This window comes from Schistocerca gregaria, chromosome 4 (genome assembly GCF_023897955.1).
Source record: "Schistocerca gregaria isolate iqSchGreg1 chromosome 4, iqSchGreg1.2, whole genome shotgun sequence".
NCBI classification, from domain to species: Eukaryota; Metazoa; Arthropoda; class Insecta; order Orthoptera; family Acrididae; genus Schistocerca; species Schistocerca gregaria.
The window spans coordinates 473401522-473425627 of NC_064923.1; the positions used below are offsets into that span (position 1 = coordinate 473401522).

The window sequence follows — 24106 nt, forward strand, 5'->3', positions numbered from 1 at the left end:
ACCCCGAAGTATTCTAAAATCTGTATACGAGAATAAAAGTTTACGGCGATATTTTGTAAGCCCGTACGCAGTTCTACGTCAAAAAAACCTTTAGAATGACTGGTGGTAAAAAAGATGCTTAGAAGTTAATCTAATTTCAAGAGCATGCGTAAAACACTTTTAACGGCAAAGAAAACTGTCTCAGGTTGTATTGAGAGACAAATCTCGTCGCCTTAACATACCTTCAAGAGTTCGTGTAAGACGTGAATTAACAATTATAATTAAACTAACAGTGTAATGTGTGCTTTAAGACAACAGAAAGCGATAGAAACATTCCTTTACACGCAAAGACATGAAAATGCAGGAACCCTATGCCTGTTCGTAAATGACAATAGAGTAGACAGAAATACGGAAATCTTCATTAATAAACGACTACAACACTTCATGGTTCATGGTATACGATCTCAGTTGTAGGTTCCTATCAGACGGCTTTCAGGTGCCATAATAATTTGATTTTCAATATTTCAGATAATTATTGGCCGAATTTAAAAATTTAAAATGAAGTCATAATCTGCTTATCAAGACGTATTATCTTATATTAAAGGTTTAACACAACGGGACAGGTATTACAGTTGGAAATTGTGTGTTTGTCGTGAGGCACCGTAACTCACGGCATGTAAATCGCCCACATTATTTCACTCTTCAAGCTTTCCAGACCAATGGGTTGTAAATAGTGTTCACGGGTTTGCCGCTGGATCACGTTGTGCAAATTAGCAACTGTCCGACATCTTCAGATGCTTCAACCCTGCTGGTACCTAGCCACCAACAAGATGCCTGACAGTTGCTGCGAGGAAATATTGTGGAATTTGCACAAAGTGATACGGCGGCAAACTCGTGTACACTATTTGCTCAAATGATATTTATCCAGTACTTGAGAATACATCTACATCTACATCTACATCCGTACTCCGCAAGCCACCTGACGGTGTGTGGCGGAGGGTACCCTGAGTACCTCTATCGGTTCTCCCTTCTATTCCAGTCTCGTATTGTACGTGGAAAGAAGGATTGTCGGTATGCTTCTGTGTGGGCTCTAATCTCTCTGATTTTATCCTCATGGTCTCTTCGCGAGATATACGTAGGAGGGAGCAATATACTGCTTGACTCTTCGGTGAAGGTATGTTCTCGAAACTTTAACAAAAGCCCGTACCGAGCTACTGAGCGTCTCTCCTGCAGAGTCTTCCACTGGAGTTTATCTATCATCTCCGTAACGCTTTCGCAATTACTAAATGATCCTGTAACGAAGCGCGCTGCTCTCCGTTGGATCTTCTCTATCTCTTCTATCAACCCTACCTGGTGCGGATCCCACACTGCTGAGCAGTATTCAAGCATTGGGCGAACAAGCGTACTGTAACCTACTTCCTTTGTTGTCGGATTGCATTTCCTTAGGATTCTTCCAATGAATCTCAGTCTGGCATCTGCTTTACCGACGATCAACTTTATATGATCATTCCATTTTAAATCACTCCTAATGCGTACTCCCAGATAATTTATGGAATTAACTGCTTCCAGTTGCTGACCTGCTATTTTGTAGCTAAATGATAAGGGACCTATCTTTCTATGTATTCGCATCACATTACACTTCGCTACATTGAGATTCAATTGCCATTCCGTGCACCATGCGTCAATTCGCTGCAGATCCTCCTGCATTTCAGTACAATTTTCCATTGTTGCAACCTCTCGATACACCACAGCATCATCTGCAAAAAGCCTCAGTGAACTTCCGATGTCATCCACCAGGTCATTTATGTATATTGTGAATAGCAACGGTCCTATGACACTCCCCTGCGGCACACCTGAAATCACTCTTACTTCGGAAGACTTCTCTCCATTGAGAATGACGTGCTGCGTTCTGTTATCTAGGAACTCCTCAATCCAATCACACAATTGATCTGATAGTCCGTATGCTCTTACTTTGTTCATTAAACGACTATGGGGAACTGTGTCAAACGCCTTGCGGAAGTCAAGAAACACGGCATCTACCTGTGAACCCGTGTCTAAGGCCCTCTGAGTCTCGTGGACGAATAGCGCGAGCTGGGTTTCACACGATCGTCTTTTTCGAAACCCATGCTGATTCCTACAGAGTAGATTTCTAGTCTCCAGAAATGTCATTATACTCGAACATAATACGTGTTCCAAAATTCTACAACTGATCGACGTTAGAGATATAGGTCTATAGTTCTGCACATCTGTTCGACGTCCCTTCTTGAGAACGGGGATGACCTGTGCCCTTTTCCAATCCTTTGGAACGCTTCGCTCTTCTAGAGACCTACGGTACACCGCTGCAAGAAGGGGGGCAAGTTCCTTCGCGTACTCTGTGTAAAATCGAACTGGTATCCCATCAGGACCAGCGGCCTTTCCTCTTTTGAGCGATTTTAATTGTTTCTCTATCCCTCTGTCGTCTACTTCGATATCTACCATTTTGTCAACTGTGCGACAATCTAAAGAAGGAAGCACAGTGCAGTCTTCCTCTGTGAAACAGCTTTGGAAGAAGACATTTAGTAATTCGGCCTTTAGTCTGTCATCCTCTGTTTCAGTACCATTTTGGTCACAGAGTGTCTGGACATTTTGTTTTGATCCACCTACCGCTTTGACATAGGACCAAAATTTCTTAGGATTTTCTGCCAAGTCAGTACATAGAACGTTACTTTCGAATTCATTGAAAGCCTCTCGCATAGCCCTCCTCACACTACATTTCGCTTCGCGTAATTTTTGTTTGTCTGCAAGGCTTTGGCTATGTTTATGTTTGCTGTGAAGTTCCCTTTGCTTCCGCAGCAGTTTTCTAACTCGGTTGTTGTACCACGGTGGCTCTTTTCCATCTCTTACGATCTTGCTTGGCACATACTCATCTAACGCATATTGTACCATGGTTTTGAACTTTGTCCACTGATCCTCAACACTATCTGCACTTGAGACAAAACTTTTGTGTTGAGCCGTCAGGTACTCTGTAATCTGCTTTTTGTCACTTTTGCTAAACAGAAAAATCTTCCTACCTTTTTTAATATTTCTATTTACGGCTGAAATCATCGACGCAGTAACCGCTTTATGATCGCTGATTCCCTGTTCTGCATTAACTGATTCAAATAGTTCGGGTCTGTTTGTCACCAGAAGGTCTAATATATTATCGCCACGAGTCGGTTTTCTGTTTAACTGCTCAAGGTAATTTTCAGATAAAGCACTTAAAAATATTTCACTGGATTCTTTGTCCCTGCCACCCGTTATGAACGTTTGAGTCTCCCAGTCTATATCCGGCAAATTAAAATCTCCACCCAGAACTATAACATGGTGGGGAAATCTACTCGAAATATTTTCAAAATTATTCTTCAGGTGATGAGCCACAACAGCTGCTGAGCCCGGGGGCCTATAGAGACATCCAATTACCATGTCTGAGCCTGCTTTAACCGTGACCTTCACCCAAATCATTTCACAATTCGAATCTCCGTCAATTTCCTTCGATACTATTGCACTTCTTATCGCTATAAACACGCCTCCCCCTTCACTGTCCAGCCTATCTCTGCGGTATACATTCCAATCAGAGTTTAGGATTTCATTAATGTTTACGTCTGGTTTCAGCCAACTTTCTGTTCCTAGTACTATATGGGCGTTGTGACCGTTTATTAATGAGAGCAGTTCTGGGACCTTTCTATAGACGCTTCTGCAGTTTACTATTAGCACATTAATATTGTTATTCCTTGTTGCATTTTGCCTACTCCTGCCTTGCCGCGTCTCAGGAGGCGTCTTGTCGGGCCTAGGGAGGGAATTCTCTAACCTAAAAAAACCCCATGTGCACTCCACACGTACTCCGCTACCCTCGTAGCCGCTTCCGGCGTGTAGTAACAAGCCTCACTCGTAATTTCAAATCTTTACGAAACTTTTCTTCACTGACACCCTCCACCAAATGACGAAAGATAGAAAAAATACTGCTTTTTCATTTTCGCTGTTGATGTAGTAAAACCTCAGTACCGGGGCATGACGTTTTAATTTATTACTTCTTTACTACTAACTCTAGTCGCAACACATTTTGCGGATGGTATCTACATATACCATTGAATGTACTTGTCAAGTTGTACCACTGTAGAACACGTAGTTCACGATATGTGAAGTCATAAACATTGAGATGCGTGAAAAACTAGCTTCTGCTTCAAAAGGAGCGCGAATTACCCGGACTAAACTCATTCAGCATTTGATCATGAGAGCACTTAGTGACGTCCAAACGTAATTTCAATCCTTTTCTGAACATTTTTTTCGTTTACGTGCTTCACGTCAATATTTAGCACATTATATCACTTGTCTGAAGCTGTTTTATACATGGGAGTTCAATTATTTACAGAATCGGTGGTGGAGGTTTCATTGATAATGTCTAACCAACGAGCAGAAAGTTTAAACTACTCGATGGAGTACATTACGAATTCTTCGGCAAGCATTTGTCTTTGTGTAGGATGAAAATTACCCATAAATTCTAGTCATACCCGCTGGTGAAGATTGTAAATCATGAGAACAACTGTCGGCCGCAGAAGCATAATAGCACTCCATTGAGCTGTGCGATTATTAAATGGCCGCGGAGGACTCATCGCTTTCAGCCGAACTTTCTGGTCGATAGAGCAACTCTGCGCGAGATAAATTATAGTGCACATCCACGCGGCACTTACGATCTAGGTATTGCACTACATACGCTCCTCTCCCATGCCGGCGCCGTACGTAAATAGAATTAAGTTCGCAGACATTTCACGTAACAAGTGACAGAAGCTAAAGAAATACAAAACGCCTTTTTCTTTCTGTGTGTTGTTAGTCAGCGAAAGTAGCTCAGCAACATTTTAGGACTTCATCCAGCAACTACTAGTACCTAACCTTAGGGCTGCGTTTCTTGAGATCGTGGAAGAAACTACCGTGTAGGCTGTGATCTCTCAGGCTTTCTTAGCGCAACTGATTAATCGTATACATACGGGGGTTGTGTCAAGTCGTCGTTACTATTTTATGCAGAATATTTCGATCAGGTGCTGCGAGTTTTTCTCGACTCCAAATAGAATGCAAGCAATTGTTGGTCTCACAACGCTATTTATAGCCGAGTTCGATTCCCGACCATCTCTATGCCCTTTGATGCTCTTTTAATTTTCAGAGCTCGCACAGGTATTCTATGAAACGCAAAATCTCTCAGCGTCTTCCAACTCTGTGATGGCCGACGAGATTTTAATAAATTGAGTGCTGGACGCAAAGCGTTATTTAAATTGAAACCGCCGTTCCAGTTTATTAATCTTCTGACGTCTGTATTTCGACAGAGCCTTAATTATGCCGTCACATAAATTTCGTGTCCACATCACGACAATGGTCTCATAGTATTTTATTATGATTATATTCCAAGTACAAGACCAGCATCGAGGTGCAAACGCCAAGTTTCTGGGACAGCATAATGAAGCAGTCTATCGAAATAAAGACTTAGAAAACCTAACAAACAGCGACGGCGGTTTCAATTTAAATAACGCTTCAGATCCGGCACTAAATTATTAAAATCTCGTCGGCCATCACATCCACCAGAGTTGAAAAACGCTGAGAGAATTTCCGTTTCGCGGAATGTTGAAGCACTGAGAAACAAAGAAGCGACAAAGGTCGTAGTGTGCGTCGAGAATCGAACTCGGCTGTAAATATCTGCGTGAGACCAACAGTAGCTTGCAGTCTGGTTGGAGTCCTGGCAGCGAGTAAGCTTAATAGCAAAACACGCAGCGCCTGAAGAAAACGACGGGGTCGGTCGTCGAAATACTGGGCGATTCAAAAGGAAAAGACAGTTTTCAGTTGTTTATTACAGACAAACTGCAAAGAACAAAAACAAGTCGCATAAATTATTAAGACAGTGGAAGGTTCAAAGTTTTGACACAGCTGCGCTGTTGGTTTTTGTAGCAACACGGCCACCACGCACAAGAGAAATCATTTTGTGTGTTGCAATTTACAAGAAGTGTATCCACTGTCGATTTATGACTGACACACAAAATTCTTGAAAGCTGGTTGCATATGCAAAAGGAAGAGTATTAGTCGGCCACGCACGTCTGATGAAATTATGAAAATGTCCGGTATATCCGGGATGCTTTCAGACAGAGCCCTCTGAAGTCTACAAGACCGGGCACACCAACATCCTCAATATCCTTAAACAATGGTGTGGCGTGTTCTGAACCGACGCATGCATATAAAGCCTTACAAGTCGCAATTACTGCAGCAATTGACTCCCGACGACCATAATAGAAGTTAGGAACTCATTTTTTCACACGAATCGACGTTTCGTCTACCGGGTAAAGCAAACCGCCATAATGTAAGAATTGGGTGTCAAAATATTGGCGTCGTCGTCGAACATGAAAGAGACTCACCGAAAGCAAATGTATTTGTGCGGTTTCCGTTCAAAAAGTTTTTTTTTTTTTTGTTTTTTTTTTTTGGTGGAGTAAACTGTTACAGGACACGATACAACACTGGTGGTTTCCTCAACTTCATGAAGATTTCAATGATTTCATTTTTATTCATGAAGGCAGCCTCCGCTTCACTTTCACCTTGAGGTGCTGCGTTATCTTAACAACAACAGCCCACAACGCTCGATTGGAGGAGGTGGACAACGAGATCTTGTTCACGGTTTTTGGCCTCCCAGGTCACCAGATCAGTTTTTTTTTTTCCGGAGTACATACAAGACAGAATCTTTGTCTCACTTACGGCAGCTATTCGTCTAGAGCTGAATTGTTGAAGCTGACGATTTAGTAAACGGGGACCTGCCGATTCGTGTGTGAAACGAAATGATAACCATTTCGATGTTTCTCGAGCAACGCATAATGTTCAAGATGTTCAAGTTGAGTGTATGGTGTAGCCTCTGTGAGATCACACAGCTTTAAACGTTCCTCTATCCAAGGACATGCGCATTGTGTTCCTATCTTTTACTGTTTGTCTGTAATAAACAACTGAAACCTGTTCTTTCTTTATGAATCACCGTTTACTGCGTATAAAATGGAAGCAACAACTCGGCAGAACACAAGGAAACACACCATTACTCTTCAAGTCACTTCTATGATCTAAGGCAATAAAGACGAAATTTTTTCAATTGTATTTTACACTCACCCTATGCCGACGTATGGAGACGCCTGGAAACTGCTGCTTTGGTCATGTGATTTGCTCCACTGCACCTGCAAACGTAAGGAAGACAAATTTTAGATATAGTGGAGACGTTGGATACGCAATGTAGTCATGAATAACACATGAATTCTTACCATAAAACTGAAAATACGCTTTGATCTATTATCATTCGGATTTTACGTGCAAAGAACGCGTTTTTATGGGGTTTTTTACGCGCGCCACTTCTATGTTACAAAATTTTTGTAAGAAGGTAGACAAATACATCTCATTAATTGTCGTCTTGTTTTTTGTGAAAGCTTTATACCTTGCCACGATACAAGCAACATGATTCGAAAGACAATAAAAAAACTATACCGGATAAATCACTGCCCGAGTCAACATAAATCTACATTAGTTGCCAAACTATGGCGGTCTCATGTCAAAAGCACGATAGAGTAAAAGTAGGGAACCACAATGAAAAATTGCTCCTATCATAGCACAAAACAAGCCGAATATGTCCTGCTAAGAGTTAAAGCTGTAAAAGAAAGGATCTAGCTTTTACGCTTAATTGGCAGCTTCAAAGACATTTAAACCAAAACATATTGACACATTCGCGCTGTTCTACTTGTTAGTATTAGTAGCCTTGTCGTGTAATATAATCCAACGTGTCGAAAAAAGTAACAAGATACATGATATCATCCCGCCCCCAGGAACAAATCCACACCTCGACGTTTTAACGCCCTAGAAAAACTTTCTTAGCATGGCTAAAGAGCATACACTTAATAAAAAGTATGCTCTTTAGCCATATTGTATCATATATTGTTTACTATGGCTGGGAAAACATCTGGGTTTTGGGGTACGGGATCTGGATTTTGGGGTACGGGTCCACGGATTTTAGTCCATAAATTTCAAGATGCATTTATACCAAAACACGGCGGGTAAGAGTGCACATTAGGATGGGGAAGTAGGGTTAACTCGTAGAATACGTCAAGATATTTTGATTTAAATGTCTTTGAAGCTACCAGATAAGTCGAAAAGCTAGATCCCTTCTTTACATTCCTAACCGACATATACATCTTTTTTTGTGCTACGATAGGAGCATTCTACCTTCTGGTAGAACTATGTTTTAGCAATAGTGCCTCATCTTCGGCGTTATGTGAACCTATATGAAAACCGTTCACGAGAAGAACCAAAACGAAAGTCTCGCTGTCGTGCGGTAACATATTGTAGCGCGGTAACATATTGTATTCTGTTCTTTTTTTCCCCTAGCAAAGTACACTGGAGAAAATACTAGACACGCACATGAAACCGCAGGCTAACGCAGTGTAACACCGCCTCTAGCCTTGGTAACAGCCTTAATTCGGCGAGGAAGAAGGTTCGTAAGTTTCTTTAGGTGTGCTATATCCAGCCGAAACCATGCGCCAAACTGCACGCATGTCGACTGCTAAGTTTCGCCTGCTCTTCCAAATACGCCCGTACATTCTGCGGGATGAAGATTGGCTGATTTAGCGGTGAATCGACGTGCAATAGTGTGCATGAATGTTCGCCAAACCAGAAACGTACGCATGCAGTTCGGTGAACACGGCCGTTTTGTCGGAAGACGACAATGTCCAAAGAATACCAATCATAAAGATACAGCAGAATGGGCGACACTTGGTTACCGAGAAATTGTAATAAGCGTCCCGGTTCATGTTAGAGGTAATCTGAATCAATGGGTCCAAGTCACAGCCTGAAAAATACCTCCAAAACACCACAGAAGCAATTCCGGCCGCATACAGCAGGGTAAACGCTCCACCGGGCTGTCGGTGCACCATTTGAAAAGGCGTCACCTCGCTACTCGTCCACCCACACTACTCGTTTCCAGTCAGTTACTGTCCAATTTCCGTGTAGGTTGGTCCACTGAAAATGTCTGACTTTATGTTCCGTCATAAGCAATTACCTATCGCGACGTATCCCACTGCAAATGCCCACTGTACGTAGTTCCCTCCGCAATGTTCGCAAGTAAACTGGTAGACACGGACCTGCCTTCAGTGGCGGCAGCAAGTCCTGTCGACACGAGGAACGAAGATTAGGGTCTAACGTCCAGACAACATCTAGGCCATTAGAGAAGGAGCACACACTCGGAATGTTTATTTGTGGCGTATGGGAAGTTGTCGAACTTGAGAGATTGTAGGAGGATGAAAGATGATTTAAACAAAATTACCAGTTGTTGAGATGAGTAGCATCTAGCTTTGACTATAGGAAAACGAAAGTTAACGCGGATGAGTAGGAAAAAAACCCATACTGTTCAGATACAGCGTTGGTAGCGTCCTGTTTGACACAGTCACGTCATTTAATAATCTGCCCGTGCCGTTGCAAGGCGGATATGTGAAATGGAACAATCATGTGAGGATTGTGGTAGAGACGGTGAATGGTCGACCTAGATGTTGACTTTAGGAAAGTGTGGCTTTTGTGTAAAGGAGACGGCAGATAGGACGCTAATGCGACCTGTTCTTGAGTACTGCTCAAGTGTTTGGGATCCACACCAGGTCAGATTAAAGGAAGACAACGAAACACTTCAGAGGCGGGATGCTAGATTTGTTACCAGCAGGTTCGAACAATACGCAGATGTTACAGAGATGGGACTCAAATGGGAATCCCTGGAGGGAAGACGACGTTCTACTTGCGATTTGAAGATGACTGCGGAATGACTCTGCTGCCGCCAACATACATTTCGCAATACGAATACGAAGGTAAGGCACGAGAAATTAAAGGAAATGACAAGTAGTAGTACAAGGTACCCATGCCGCGCACCGTACGGTGGCTTGCGAAATATGCATGTATTTGTAGACTATAACATTTCTTAGGATGGTTAAGGAAATCGGTAGCGCCCTTTCAAAGGAACCTCAGTGGCCCTAACCTGGAGCCGTCACAGAAAATCTCAATTTGGATGCCAGGGCGCGGATCTGAATTGTCGTCCTCCCGAATGCGAGTCCAGTGTGCCAACCACCGCGCCATCTCACATAGTAATTGCAGTCGGATTGGGAAGCGCATGTCATAAGTTAGTCATGACAAGAGTTTCCGAACTGCCTAGGAGAAAGGTGTCCAACCTATTAGCTTACTTGAGCCACACTGGGAGAAGATGAGAATTTTCCGGACTTATATTTGCCATTAACAATAAAAGAAGGATGGTCGGAGGTATGTAGCTAATGTACTGTATAAGGCCAGTAAAGTCTCTGAAATTGTGCCATTTCGTGATATAGTTAACACATTTAAGTAATTTAGAATTAATTATTTTATGATTCTTTACTTAAAGAAAGGGATATGGAATTAACTTGATATTTTATATGTGAATTTCATTAACAATTTAATAATTATAGAAGTAAGCAAAAATGAGAGAATTAATGTGACGTTAGAATTACGGTACCGTTAGATAGTACACACTGGCAATAACTGCAATCCACAAGATGATTTCTAACTTCCGGCGACTTGTAGTGATCAGAACTAAGTTGAAAAACATTCTTTAGCACAATTTTATAGAAATAAAAGAAAATTTCCTTGTATGTCTGTAAATTAATTGCTATTTTAACATTTGCAACTGACGCAGCCTGAAGATAACAGACCAACGCGTCAGAGTCACTGACCGGTTACAAGAACGAAACTCAGGGGCTTAAGTATAGCACGAGCAGCGATGTTCAGAACGGGACGGTCCAATGAGAGAACAGCATCGTGTGGCGGGAGTTCCAAATTTTAAAAAATTCAATTTATCGCAATTTTACATGTACGAAATTTTACAGATTTTTTTCTTAATTGATCGTATGATAGATGCTCGCTTCTTGGGACGCACAGGTACCTGATTTGGGCTGCATGCGTGCCGCGGGCCGCAGGTTGGTCACACCTGGTGTAGGCTCTTATTATTATGACAGTCCTTATGCCGTGTTGTATAGCTCCAAGTTATTTACCATTTCTTGTAGAGACTTTGGACAATTCGCGTTGATACACCAACAAATCGGAAATCTTCACTAATGATGTGACCATGGTCACGACCAAATATGATAGTTCCTTTCTCTCATCCCGTCACGTGGACTCTTCTTTTTGGACTGATTCCACAGAACCGACTACCACAAACTGTTTCACTGCCACGACCTGCGTAAGTGCTGGAAAGTCACATGACCGTCATAAAACAATACATCACGAAATTTACTACTGCAGTTTTCATCGTGGAATAGTTTAATAGATGGAGAGGGAGAAAGCAAACGAAATATACGACAAACGTGAATTTCACTCTAGTGTTACATACGGTGCCACTCTTTTCCTCTCATTAACTAGTTAATTATGGAAAGGAAGCTCCTCTGGATATAAATACGTTACTAAGGAATCATAAGGTTAAAAGAGAATGTGATGTTCTGACACTGCTGACGGGCCTACTCCGAAAAGGCTTACAAATGCTGAAAGTAAGCTGAGAAATGGAGCAATACTTATCGAACCACGCTGAGACTGACGAAAGTGCAACTTCTCCAGAGAAAGAATGAAGAAGCACAGAGTGATGTTAACACACATGTTTCGAAGTATCGCCGATAAAAGAGGGGAAAGTTGGCAGAGAGTATGTCACACAACCTCAAACTGCAGCAGGCAGTCCGCAGCAAGCAACAGTTTGGTGTGTGGCTTCGCCAACAAAGAGAGTGAGAGTGAGTGAGAGAGAGAGAGAGAGAGAGAGAGAGAGAGAGAGAGAGAGAAAGTCTGAGAGCTTCCGACGGAACACGTACTCCGTCAACGTCTGCCCCGCGTAGCATTCTGTATGGATTATGCAGCGCTGCCTCCCACTTCCCCCTTCTGCTCAACGACGACCACTTCGCTTCATTGTCTGACCAGTCCAGCAACTCAATAACACACAAAAGGACGGCGCGGCGCATCCAATCGTTTTAATGGCAACTGCTTACTTATGCATTCCACATGCGAAATTTTCGTAGGAATGGCCAATCCACAGAATTGCGTGTGTTTCTTTCCTCCGCGGGGCACTCTCTTGGAATCACTAAAACCTTGACGAATGGCTATCACAGCGACAACCCGCTTGACGGACAAACTTCGCAGTCACAATGCCCTGGGCCGGCATACGTACGCGCAAATCTATTCAGACCTTTCCAGTCTTTAGAGCCTAAAAATTACATTGACTTCATTGTTCTCTGCTTCTGGATAAAATACTGTGAAAACAAAAAAACTTTTATAATTATCGTCTTCGTGGTAGTACTTTCATGTACTGAGAGACCTCTTCACTAAAGGTTCCTTCGTTTTCATTAGCTAGGATAAGATCAGCTTTGCCATGGTTATGGCTTCTGGTTCGTTAAATGCTTAATTCAGATCCCGATGCTGTAAATAATTCTCGTCGTGGCATACATATAAAAACTATTTAGTCACAGAGAACCTAATTACAAAATCGTGTCGCGCGGGATTAGGCGAGCGGTCTGAGGCGCTGCAGTCATGAACTGTGCGGCTGGTCCCGGCGGAAGTTCGAGTCCTCCCTCGGGCATGGGTGTGTGTTTGTCCTTAGGATAATTTAGGTTAAGTAGTGTGTAAGCTTAGGGACTGATGACCTTAGCCGTTAAGTCCCATAAGATTTCACACACATTTGAACATTTTTTACAAAATCGTACGCTTCAGTTAAATTCCAATTCTTCTCCATATGTAGCATGCAGTCAATAAATACGCAATAATGAACTGAGCCACATGACTTGCGAGGCTATGCGCGATAAAACTATCACCTCACTATACCGCGTAACTGTTTCATCTCTCTTGGGCTGCCTTCTAGGCAGGCAGCGTGGGTGCATCAGAGGCATTATAAATGCAGAGAAGAAGAAATTTGTCTTTTTGACGGTGGAAATAAAAGTCCTAACTCCTAACTGCTTTATAATGTAAACTTGCCTTATGTTTTGTAGGACAGAGTTAGGCTTTGTTTTCTGAAAGGGTGTTGAAAGGTTTGAAGATGACGACTGAGTTTCAAGTAATTGTAAAGTTGTTAGCTTTGAATAAAAAAGCAGGAAAAGTAAATTAAGAACAACAATTACATTTTTGTCCATTTTTAAAAGAAAAACAATTACTGGTTCTGTCAAATTATATTAGAATAAAAACTTTATTGACGTTTAATTTGCAGTGACTCATCAATAACGGCCATTTCCACACGGGGTGAAAACTTCTCGTTTCTCCGCTTTTTATAGCCAGTGATACATACCTCACCTTCGTTCTACATAAAAAAATTAACGCTCTTCTCCTCCTACAGTGCTTCACTAGGCATGGCACTGTTGCCTCTAAGTCACTGTCTCCTACCCATCTTACAAAGGCGCTACCCAGTTTAACGTGGACTCCATACCACGGTTCAGCTTCACATTTTTCACATTAACGAACAATTGTCAGAGGTGAACGAAGCCATAAGGAGCAGAAAAAAATATAGGACTGACTTGGGACCGAAACTGTGACAGTTGTATTTCAAGTCTGGCACTTTTCCATCTAGTCAAAAAAATTGTTCAAATGGCTCTGAGCACTATGGGACTCAACATCTTAGGTCATAAGTCCCCTAGAACTTAGAACTACTTAAACCTAACTAACCTAAGGACATCACACACATCCATGCCCGAGGCAGGATTCGAACCTACGACCGTAGCAGCCCCGCGGTTCCGGACTGCAGCGCCAGAACCGCACGGCCACCGCGGCCGGCTCCATCTAGTCACTTGGCTTTTCTACATCTAAATGCCGGCCTTTGTGGCCGAGCGGTTCTAGGCGCTTCAGTCCGGAACCGCGCAGCTGCTACGGTCGCAGGTTCGAATCCTGCCAACTTTGCATCCGCTGATCGCTTATGTTGCGGTCAAATAACCGTTTCCTCCGTTCTCTGCTTACATGATTTCAACGTCACTGCCCTGACATCTATTCCCTAAATCAATCCGACGCAATAATCAAACAAACTGGAAAATATCATCTTTGACGAACTATAACTTCAGAGAGGGCCACCAGTAGCCGAGGGTGTAATGTCGTGGTCCAGTGGTTCGATTCTCTGAAGCAGCAACATTTTTCAAACATTCATTTTAAATCTATATTTCTTTACGAACAAAAATGTTATTAAATTGCTTGATAATATATTAAAATTTGATACAGAAATGGGAAATGCAAGCATGTTAAAAGAAAAATTTATACATGTCAATAATGGTGGTAAATATCTCTAAACAGAAATGTATTTCATTTTCTATTCAATGTTTCGCACTTTTGCATCGAATTTTGATTTTTTACGCGGCTAATAATGAAAAGGAAGATAATTTTATTTTTACTAAAAATTACGATTGAGTATTTGTTAACTACATTTCCACTTGAAAACGAATATAAAAGGGGACTCCAAAGAGTAAATTATACATTAATATGGCGAACCAGTATCCTCCAGTGAATGTCGGCACTACAATTCAAAGTGACTCGGATACATGACACTACTTTTCATTTTAGTCACAAAATCTGTGTAGACACCGTTGGGGACGTTCTACCAGCCGTTGACAGAAATTCTTCCTTGGTCACGGAGCCATTCGAGAACTACACGTACGGCATCAGAAGTGTGTGCAGAAAACTCAGAACGTGTACGCTGTTCTGACAACGTTCCATTCTTCTTGCGCAACGATCTTAGCGTCAGAAGACATGAATAACTTTCTTTTGAAGTGCTCTCGTAGAACTGAAACAAAAGTTTAAAAAATGTTGCTACTACCTAGAAACGAAACAGTGACTTTGTGATTACTAGACCTCCACACTACGCTCGCACCTTTTGGAAGCTCTGATTAATTTACGACATGTTTTAAAGTCTTCGATAAGGATAGAAGCTGAAGCAATGAATTAAAATTTGTGTCACAGCCACGTCTTGGACTCAAGTCTTTTATTTACTAGTCCAATGTGTTAATCACTACACCACCATAGCACTGTGACTACCATAGATGTGTAGACTACCATAGTTCAATGCCTTGCCTAACAAGCTTCAATTCAGACCTTCGGCCCATTTTCCCTTTCTTAAGTCGTCAGCATTACCGAGGCTCTCTGACATTGGAATAGCGCCCCAGCTTTGCACGTAATGGGAAAATTTTGTCTGTAGCTCAGGTGTACGTCATTTGGTGATCTGAAAGAATTATATTTTCCCGGAGCAGTGTAGCGACTGCTGCACCACCTCATTCGTTAGCTGCAGTTTAATGTTTTAATGTGATGCCGTGAAGTATGAAATATAAAAGAATAAAATATTCAGCTAGAATAGTGTTTTGTGTGAGGGTGTCCAGCCAGTTTTTCTCTCTACTTGAACATTTTAAAATATATGGATCTGATGCAGTTACATTTTCATGGAGACATATGAGTTTCAACTTTATCTTCGGTACGGATAGAAACTGAAGTAATGAACTAAAATTTGTACCACAGCTGGGTATTGAACCCGGACCTCCTTAATTGGCAGATGTGCTGACTGCCACACCACTGGAGCATTGAAGCTACCACCGCTGCGTGGACTAACTTAGTCCAATGCCCTGCCTAACATAAACTTCAATTCACACCTTCAGCACATTTACTCCTTCTTAAATTACTCGTATTGCCAAGGCTCTCCGACACTGGAATAGCACCCCAGTTTTGTATGTAATGGGTAAGTTCTGCGTGTACCTCAGGCGTAGACGATTTATTGATCCGATGGACTTAAATTTACCTGAGATACAGGCAGAATTTTCCCATTACGCACGAAGCTGTAGTGTCATTCCAATGTCGGAGAGCCTCGGCAACACTGACAATTTAAGAAGAGGAGAATGTGCTGAATGCGTGATGAACGTTGTGTTAGGAAGGGCAATAGAACAGGGAAGTCAGTGCTCGTATGGTAGCCATCACGCTACGGTTGTGTATTGGCTAGCACATTTGTCTAGTGAGCAGGAGACCTAGGTTGCAGTCCTGGCTTTGGCACAAACTTTCAGTGTTTCAGCTTCTATCCTTATCGAAGATAAAGTTCAAACTCATATGTTTACAGGAAAATGTAACTGAATCAGATCCATGTGTTTCAAAACGTTCGGGAGGGGGGGGGGGGGGGGAGACTGGCGGGCACTCTCACACGAAACTGTGTCCTAGCTGACTCTCTTTAAGTTTCATACTTCTCGGCGTCACATTAAAACATTACACTGAAACTAATGAATCAGATGGTGCACCACTTGGCACACTGGATTCGCATAAAACGAAGCGCCCAACTCCCACCTGGTAACTCATATTTGGGTTTTCTGCTGCGTCCCTCAGTCTAAAAGGGAAACTTCGAGATGGTTCATTTGAAATGCAGATGACCGATTTCTTCCCCCTCGATGTCTGATTTGACTTTCCTCTCCATCTTTAATTGTATCGTCCTTTTCTTTCTTACACTGCGTTTGTTTGTGCGAAATCGTATCCGTATTTCTCTAGCTCGGTGCGAGACCTCGATGAACTATCTACCAGCATAGTTCAAAATGTGACCAACAAGCCATCACGTAAAGGGAGCTGTCAAGTATGAAATTGTTGTGTAACGACACGCCAAATCCTTAGTTAGTGAATGAGTTTGTAGAGTTAAAAAATGTTGGAGAAATTCTAGAGCCCGTAATAACAGAGGATCTCAGTCTCAACAATATTAATCTCAACCTCAAGCTAATAGAGGAGTGCGTTATTTATTCTTATACTGTTAACGGTCAATGGACGGGAATCAGCCTGACAGGCTACAATCGACGGGCCGTGTTAACTCCAAGCACGCTATTTCCGTGCGATTAACGGGGACCAATTAAGAACGGAGCGTTAACGCAAACAGCTAATTAAGATTATCAGCCGAGCAGAGGAGTATGTGAGATCACATCCGATACATGAGGGATATTCGGAAAGTACACAGAAAACCATCTGAAAAATATCCTGAAGCTCTTATCTTTTCGTATCAGCTTGATGTATGTTTGCAAAATGCCCCTAGTTACTTACCAACTTAATTGCCATTGATTTTACTACAATTTATGAGTTTGCGTACGAGTCTTTTATGTGTGTATTCCAGCGTAATCATGCTAGTGCCACAAGCGCTTAATAACCGCCTCTCCAACCCCCAAAGTCGCGTGAAACTTCCATCCATCCAATAATTTCTTCCTCTTCGGACATGACGCACCGTTGTTTGGCACAAGACTGAGATTGTGCGATATGTACGACTACCCACCGACTCCCTTCCTTCTTCAGTTACACTATATTACTTTGTAGCCGATGGTGACAAAATCATAAAAAGTAGAGCTCAAACGAACTACTTTTAACAGTAGTCTTCCACCACGTATCGATCGAGAATGGAGAAGGAAATAGGGGCCAGTGATAGTGACACATTAGGTACCCTCCGTTATCACTACAACGTGGCCTGCAGAGGACAGATGTTCAACTTGACAGTCAAACTGTTAGAGTGATACACGTAACTGAAAAGAGTGCGCTTACAAGGAGAGGTCCCCAACGGTGGGATCGACTTTTTGAAACCATCTATAAGGTGATGCGCATTAAGATCCCAGCTATCACACACTGCAGACATTCACCCTGGTAGGCCCTCGTTTGCGAGTGATTGTCGGAAAAAAATTCCGGAATTTTGCGTGATACTCGATAACATTAAAAAGGGTCATTCTAGATTAACACGTTGTTTGTTGTAGTGGCTAGGATACCAATTTCCCACACAGGAGGTTGTGGGTACCAATCTCGTCTGGTGCAATATTTTATTTTTTATTTTTAAAACTTTACCGAAATGACTTTGATCATTTTAATTCAAATAATTGGTTTAAATGTAGTTTTTTATTTCTATTTCTTTGTCACATCATTTTAATCGCTGTATTTACTTTTTCATTACTTGAATTTTCTCTTTATATCATTCTTTTTACAACAGGAATTTTTGTGAATAAAAATTTGATTATATTTATCCATTAGAATATTCAATTACTTGAAATTCCGATATATTCGTTAAAGAATAGAAGACGTAATAACCTATTTATATTGACTGTGCAATAGTATGAAAAATATAATTTTCGTTACCAGATGTACAATTTTTTGCACAGTAATCGTTATACAAACATTTAAAATATAACCTAAACATCTATTGCACTATGGGCAAAATAACGCAGATGAAAATTTAAATGAAAGAATGTTTTATACGTAAAACGAAATTCAAACCAAATGAGAAACAGATACAATGAACGCAGTAATGTGGACGAGAAAGCAGGGTGAGAAAGCAAAAGAAATTAAATCGCAATTAAGACACAAAATTAATTAAAAACACATGAACAAAGATTTCAAGTGGAAAAATTATGACAGGAAGAAAAATGAGAGCAAATGAGGAAGTTGATATTATGATTAAAATTATGTCAAAAAGGATTGGAAATAAAATATTACATTTAAATCAATTAATTGAATAAAAATGATGATCAAAGTTATTTCGATAAAGATTTTTTTTTAATTATTGCGCTTGACGAGATTTGGAACCTGCAATCTCCTGCGTCAGAAATTATTACCCTATCCACTATACCACTCAATTAGTCTACATGAAAAGAATTTTTTAACGTTATTGAGCTTCACGAAAGTTCCAGAATCTGTTTCGTCAATTACTCGAATGGGTGCAGTGTGTGATACCTGGGATCTTAACCTACATACGAATATAGATGCTTTCAGAAAGTCGATCCCACTGCTATGGACCTCTCCTTGTTGTTTTGGATACTTCAGGATCACGTAGACTAAAATCACTGCGTTCTCAGTGTTATTAAATGTTGTTTACCTGTACATCGTTTAAGTAACTACTAGTGGAAAGACTATTTTTTGAAGTGATTTATTCACAACATAACTCAAATTCCTTCGTCGTAGTTCTTACAGTATCCTTGGTGTTGATTTGATAATAGTGCCGCACATCGACAGTACGATTCGTGGCAATATTGATCTATACATAGTACTACATTAAACGTCCCCCTCCACATTTTTCGGTCTGTAGGTGAACGCTGATCTTAAGAATTACTCTGGGAACTTTGATAGAGTTTTTACTAACAGGTAGACCGATTCACGACGAAGGTTTGTGGATGTAATCTATCACCCCTACGCAGACAAGTTGTCCGTTCGTAAACACTTTGTGCTACCTGTGCGAAGCGTGGCGGGTCGCTGGTATCAACATAAAATGGAATGTATTTCTATCGTGGATAAAGAACGTGGTTATTATGATTTAATGTTCTGATTCCGAAAAAGCCATTAGTGGCGTAATAAGAGCTCCGATTTCGATAGGCCGAGGCAAAAAATAAGCCTCTACGTAACTGAAGCAACCACTGCAGTAATCGCAAGACATAATAAAGGCAAAAATTCTCTATTCCTATGCTAAAAATTGTCCAAGTGCAAGTAGAATTGGCGCATTGAGGGTTTCCCTTTAATAAAGTACATAGACAGTTCATCTATCCTGGAAATAAAGAATCTCAACGATTTCTGCCTGTTACCGATATCGATTCTGGCAAGATAGTGATCCGTTAAATTCCAAGACCGTATCGAAATCTGTACAGTAGTTCCTCATACAAAAAGAAGCGAACACGGGACTTCAGTCTACATATGAAAGAAGTTTTACAAAACATTTTTATTTACCTACTAAAACATGACTACAGCTTATATTTTATGTTTGCATGCAGTATGTTCGTCTATTATGCATTTGACTCACGACGAATGCAACGTATGTCCAAACGGCGAAAGATATCGTTTACGTTCAAAATGGCTCTGAGCACTATGGAACTTAACATCTGAGGTCATCAGTCCCCTAGAACTTAGAACTACTTAAACCTAACTAACCTAAGGACATCACACACATCCATGCCCGAGGCAGGATTCGAACCTGCGACCGTAGCGGTCGCGCGGTTCTTGACTGAAGCGGCTAGAACAGGTCGGCCACCAGCGGCCGGCTATCGTTTACGTCAAATGATTACAATTTACAAAGTTTCAAGGTTTTTTTTAAATTTTACTTGTACTATGACACCTTGTTTCTTGCCGAATTTCATGATTCTAGATGATCGGAAAGTACCCGATAGGTTTTGATGAACGAGTTTCCGAGTGTCAAAATATGTGATATAAATGGAAGTAACTTTTGATTGCAATGACTTAGGGATCCAAATTTGAACTTGATACATCAACCTGTTCCAGATAGAAAGGTGTCTTAGATGACGGACAGACCGACAGACGCATAAAAAAAAATGACCAAAAAATTGTTTTCTCGTGTCATGTAATTACAAATTCGCAATTTTCGAATTTTTTCCTGTACTTGTAGTGTAAGACCTTTTTCTTGCCAAATTTCTTGATTGTAGGTCAACGGGAAGCACCATACTGGTTTTGATGAGTGAGTATACGAGTGCAAAGTATGTAGCATAAATGGACTTATCTTTTGATTGAAATGACTTAGAAATATCCCTGAATAAACTACCTGTCAAAGGCGAACATTTTTGTCATGTGCAAGATGAGCCAAGCACGAAGTGGGCTATAAAAATATACCTATTTTGGAAAATTCGTAACGGCATAGGGTCAGTCAACTAATTTTCCACGCGCTCCCATTTACAAACTTTTACATTATTGCACTTTTATACACTTTTACGATTAGATAAATAATATAAACCAAAATACATTAATTACGATGGAAGGTGCTCAGTTTTGTGAATAAAACCGCCTTGATCACGTATCATATGTCGTTATGCGTAACATCGTTTCGGCTACTGCAATTATCTGAGCAAAACAGAGTTGCTAAACAATGTTCAGTGTGAGTATCAATAAAACTTATGCCTAATAGCGCATTAACTCAGTTTGAATTGCTTTACAAGTTATAAGTTTTGATTTATAAGTTCAGTAGCCGAAAAGATCTTACGAAGGATGACATCTCTTAAGCGATCTAGACAGTCTTATTGAAAAAATATTCACAATGATCGTGGTGCCACACAAGAAACTTATTTTCTGTATTAGAAAACTGTGCTCGCCAGAAACGAGCCTTTAAATATTTTGGGTACTTCCGTGTTGGGTGTGATACTTCTGTATTACGATTATTCGACAGTATGGGCTTTATGAGGGATGACTTAGTAACCACTAATCATTATCCTCGACCTCTTCGATCACCGGCGCTATCTGTTAACTAGAAAAGACATAAAAAGCTGAATGACGTACCAGCTAACAGCTGACGTCGACATGTTGCCAGATGGCAACTGAATATTACCTGCCTAAATTCAATCGCTGTTACTACGTTGATTCTGATTTACTCTGTGATCATTCTCTGTCGCAGTATGGTACCGCATAATAGCGCTCAACGTTTTTTCTTGGAAGTCTGGCTTTCACGACGAAGTCGTACGTTTTCAGAAGGCGCGGCGCCTATCTACAGCAACCTTCCATGTGGCCAGAGATTCACAAGCATTGCAGCAGATAGCCCGGCACATCCTGGCTCGTAGGCCCGAGCTGACTTTTGCGACAGCCGCCTTATCTTGACGGTGGAAACAAAATATGCTTTTAGTGCCTAGCTTATATAAGATTTTAGCGGTGGCACAGCGCAGTAAAGCGGGTCTTTGTGTCCCCTGCTTTCTTCTCTCGCGACATTTGGCCGCTTTCAGTGCCTTCCTGATGTCTTTACCCCCTAACTGCCGACGGAGGATGGCTTCCTCAAGCAATCATGTCCCGTCGGCAAAGAGCAGCCTTTACCTGGACCAGCACGACTCAAAAGAGATGCAAAGAGCTCTGTTTTCTCAAGCGTCGGGTAACATGTTGAGAACCAACAATGTTCCTTGGCGTTAGAACGGCATACAAATTTGTGAGCAAAAAATCGCCTTCTTAAAAAGAAGCATAATAGAAGAATACAATACATGTTAGTCTTCTGATCGCAAATAGTCGACAATAACCACTTATCTATTTTACGTCTTCGGAATCAGCATATGTCGTTCCTTAAGGAATACATGTCTTGTCATCTGCAAATAACCGTCAAATACTTTTATAGTTACTGTTTCACCACCTATGATTAAATATGCTTTTAAAACTGAATCGTGTTAAGCCAACGGGAAAATATTCATTTTAAAAATCTTAAAACAGCTTGTTATACAGTTGTCTCTGCTCTTTTTAATACTAGAAGACTGATCTGCATCTGATCGACGCTTTAGACGGAAAGCAATTTGTTCACCGTAACCTAGACTTTCATTTCATAAAGATTAGTTCTGATGTAACATAAGGCAAATTTCTTTACAATATAATTTCTACAAACTATCCGTCCCTTTTAATACAAATCATTTTATTTATTTCTACTTTATCAATGCTTATCGCGTGATTAGAGTTTACGATTTTAGTTCCCTTTCCACAAATAAACTACAGAAAGTTAGCACCACCCGTTATTCGGAACGGCGTAATTAGTGTTGTGGGGTGGAGATGAAAACAAGGATAACGTAATTTAGTCAGATTAAATCAGAATTAGATTAGCAAATGAGACACACTTTTAAGTAATAGACGAGTTTAGCTATTTGTAATTCAGCAGATAGCATAAAAAAGATTTTAAAAAAACAAGCCAAAGCCTTTCAAGTACAGATAAACTTGTTTGCATCGAATGTAAATTTAAGTGTCAGGAAATGTTTCCTGAAGGTATCTGTCTGTACTGCAACCTTGTATGGGTGTGAAATATCAACAATAAGCAGTTCAGACAAGAAGTGAACAGAAACTTTAGAAATGTTATGTTACAAAGGAGTGCTGAAGACTGAATGAATACATCAGACAACAAAGAAAAAGCTACTGAACCGAACTGGGGACAAAGAAATTTGTGGCGTAACTTAACCACAAGAAGGGACCGGTTGATATGACACGTCCTAAGGCATCGTCAGTTTGGTAGAGGTAGTCATCGCGGGAGGTAGGAACCGTAGGCGGAAGCCAAGGTTTCACTACAGCAAGCGGGTTTTAATGGATGAAGGCTAGGTTTCACTACAGCAAACGGGTTTTAATGGATGAAGGCTGTAGTAGTAACAGAGAGATGAAGAGACGTGAACAGGATTGATTTATGTGGAGAGATGTATCAAAGTGTCATACTGACTAAAGGTCGCACTGACGACACCACCATCACCGCCAACAACAACAACAACAACAACAACGGCTTTTGTAAGAAATTCCATCCAGTAAGAGAGCATTGTTCAACTTATTTTTTGATATAATTTTACAAAGTGATGTAAGTCATTCGATACAAAGTATTAAAACATCTAGGGCCACTAAAATACGTTTTAATTAATTAAAAATTAAAAAAGTTCATTGATTACTTTCAAAAGACTTGCAAAAAACTGATTTCATATATTTACTCTCCAAATTAAATGACAGTTTGATATACCTAACCAATTCACTGCTCAGTTTTTATTTTGGCACATTTGTTTTTAGCCATTCCATCCTCATGTCAGGTACACTGAAACAAAATATTATACACGTCAAAATCTAGGATTATTACAGAACTGTTTTTTCCAAAGTACTATTACTCGTTCTTCCTCTACTACTACTTCCACTTTCTTTCTTTCTTCCTTCCTTTCTTTCTTTCTTCGTTCTGCCCACAGAAGGAGCGCATTTATGTTATAATAAGTTGAATGTTACTGTCTTCTTCTCCTCCCAAAGTATCTCAGTGAATTGGATACGTCCTTTCTTCTGATCATTTCTTACTAGCCTTCTTTTTAAGCTTCTACGTGACTTAATGTTTCATCGTTAGTGACGCCCAAAGGGTAGGTGATATTTTATGATTTCGTCTATGATCTTGACGTCTTTTAAGATTCTGTAGTTTCTTTGTGATAGTTAATTTTGATCTCTTTGAACTAGGAACGTTGAGTAATCTTTTCGTTAGTCTAGTGTTGTCTATTCTATAAACATGGTCACAGAAAGTCATAAGACTCTTGTGCACGGCGTTATTGTAATTATTAGTATATTATGATTGCTATTTTTCATCTCATTACCCAACTACGTAACTAAAAGCTACACTTTCTACAAACTGCAATAATCTGAA

At 40.7% G+C, this 24106-nt stretch overlaps 1 protein-coding gene across 5 annotated transcripts in view; it reads right to left on the reverse strand.

The window, feature by feature from the left end:
* LOC126267309 (kalirin) overlaps window positions 1-24106 on the reverse strand; it is a 2010890-nt gene that overhangs the window by 1577087 nt on the left and 409697 nt on the right. For all 5 annotated transcript variants that reach the window (XM_049972405.1, XM_049972404.1, XM_049972401.1 and 2 more), the window contains exon 4: window positions 7123-7187. The gene's annotated coding sequence lies outside the window, so the exon portion shown is untranslated. The remainder of the gene's footprint in view (window positions 1-7122; window positions 7188-24106) is intronic.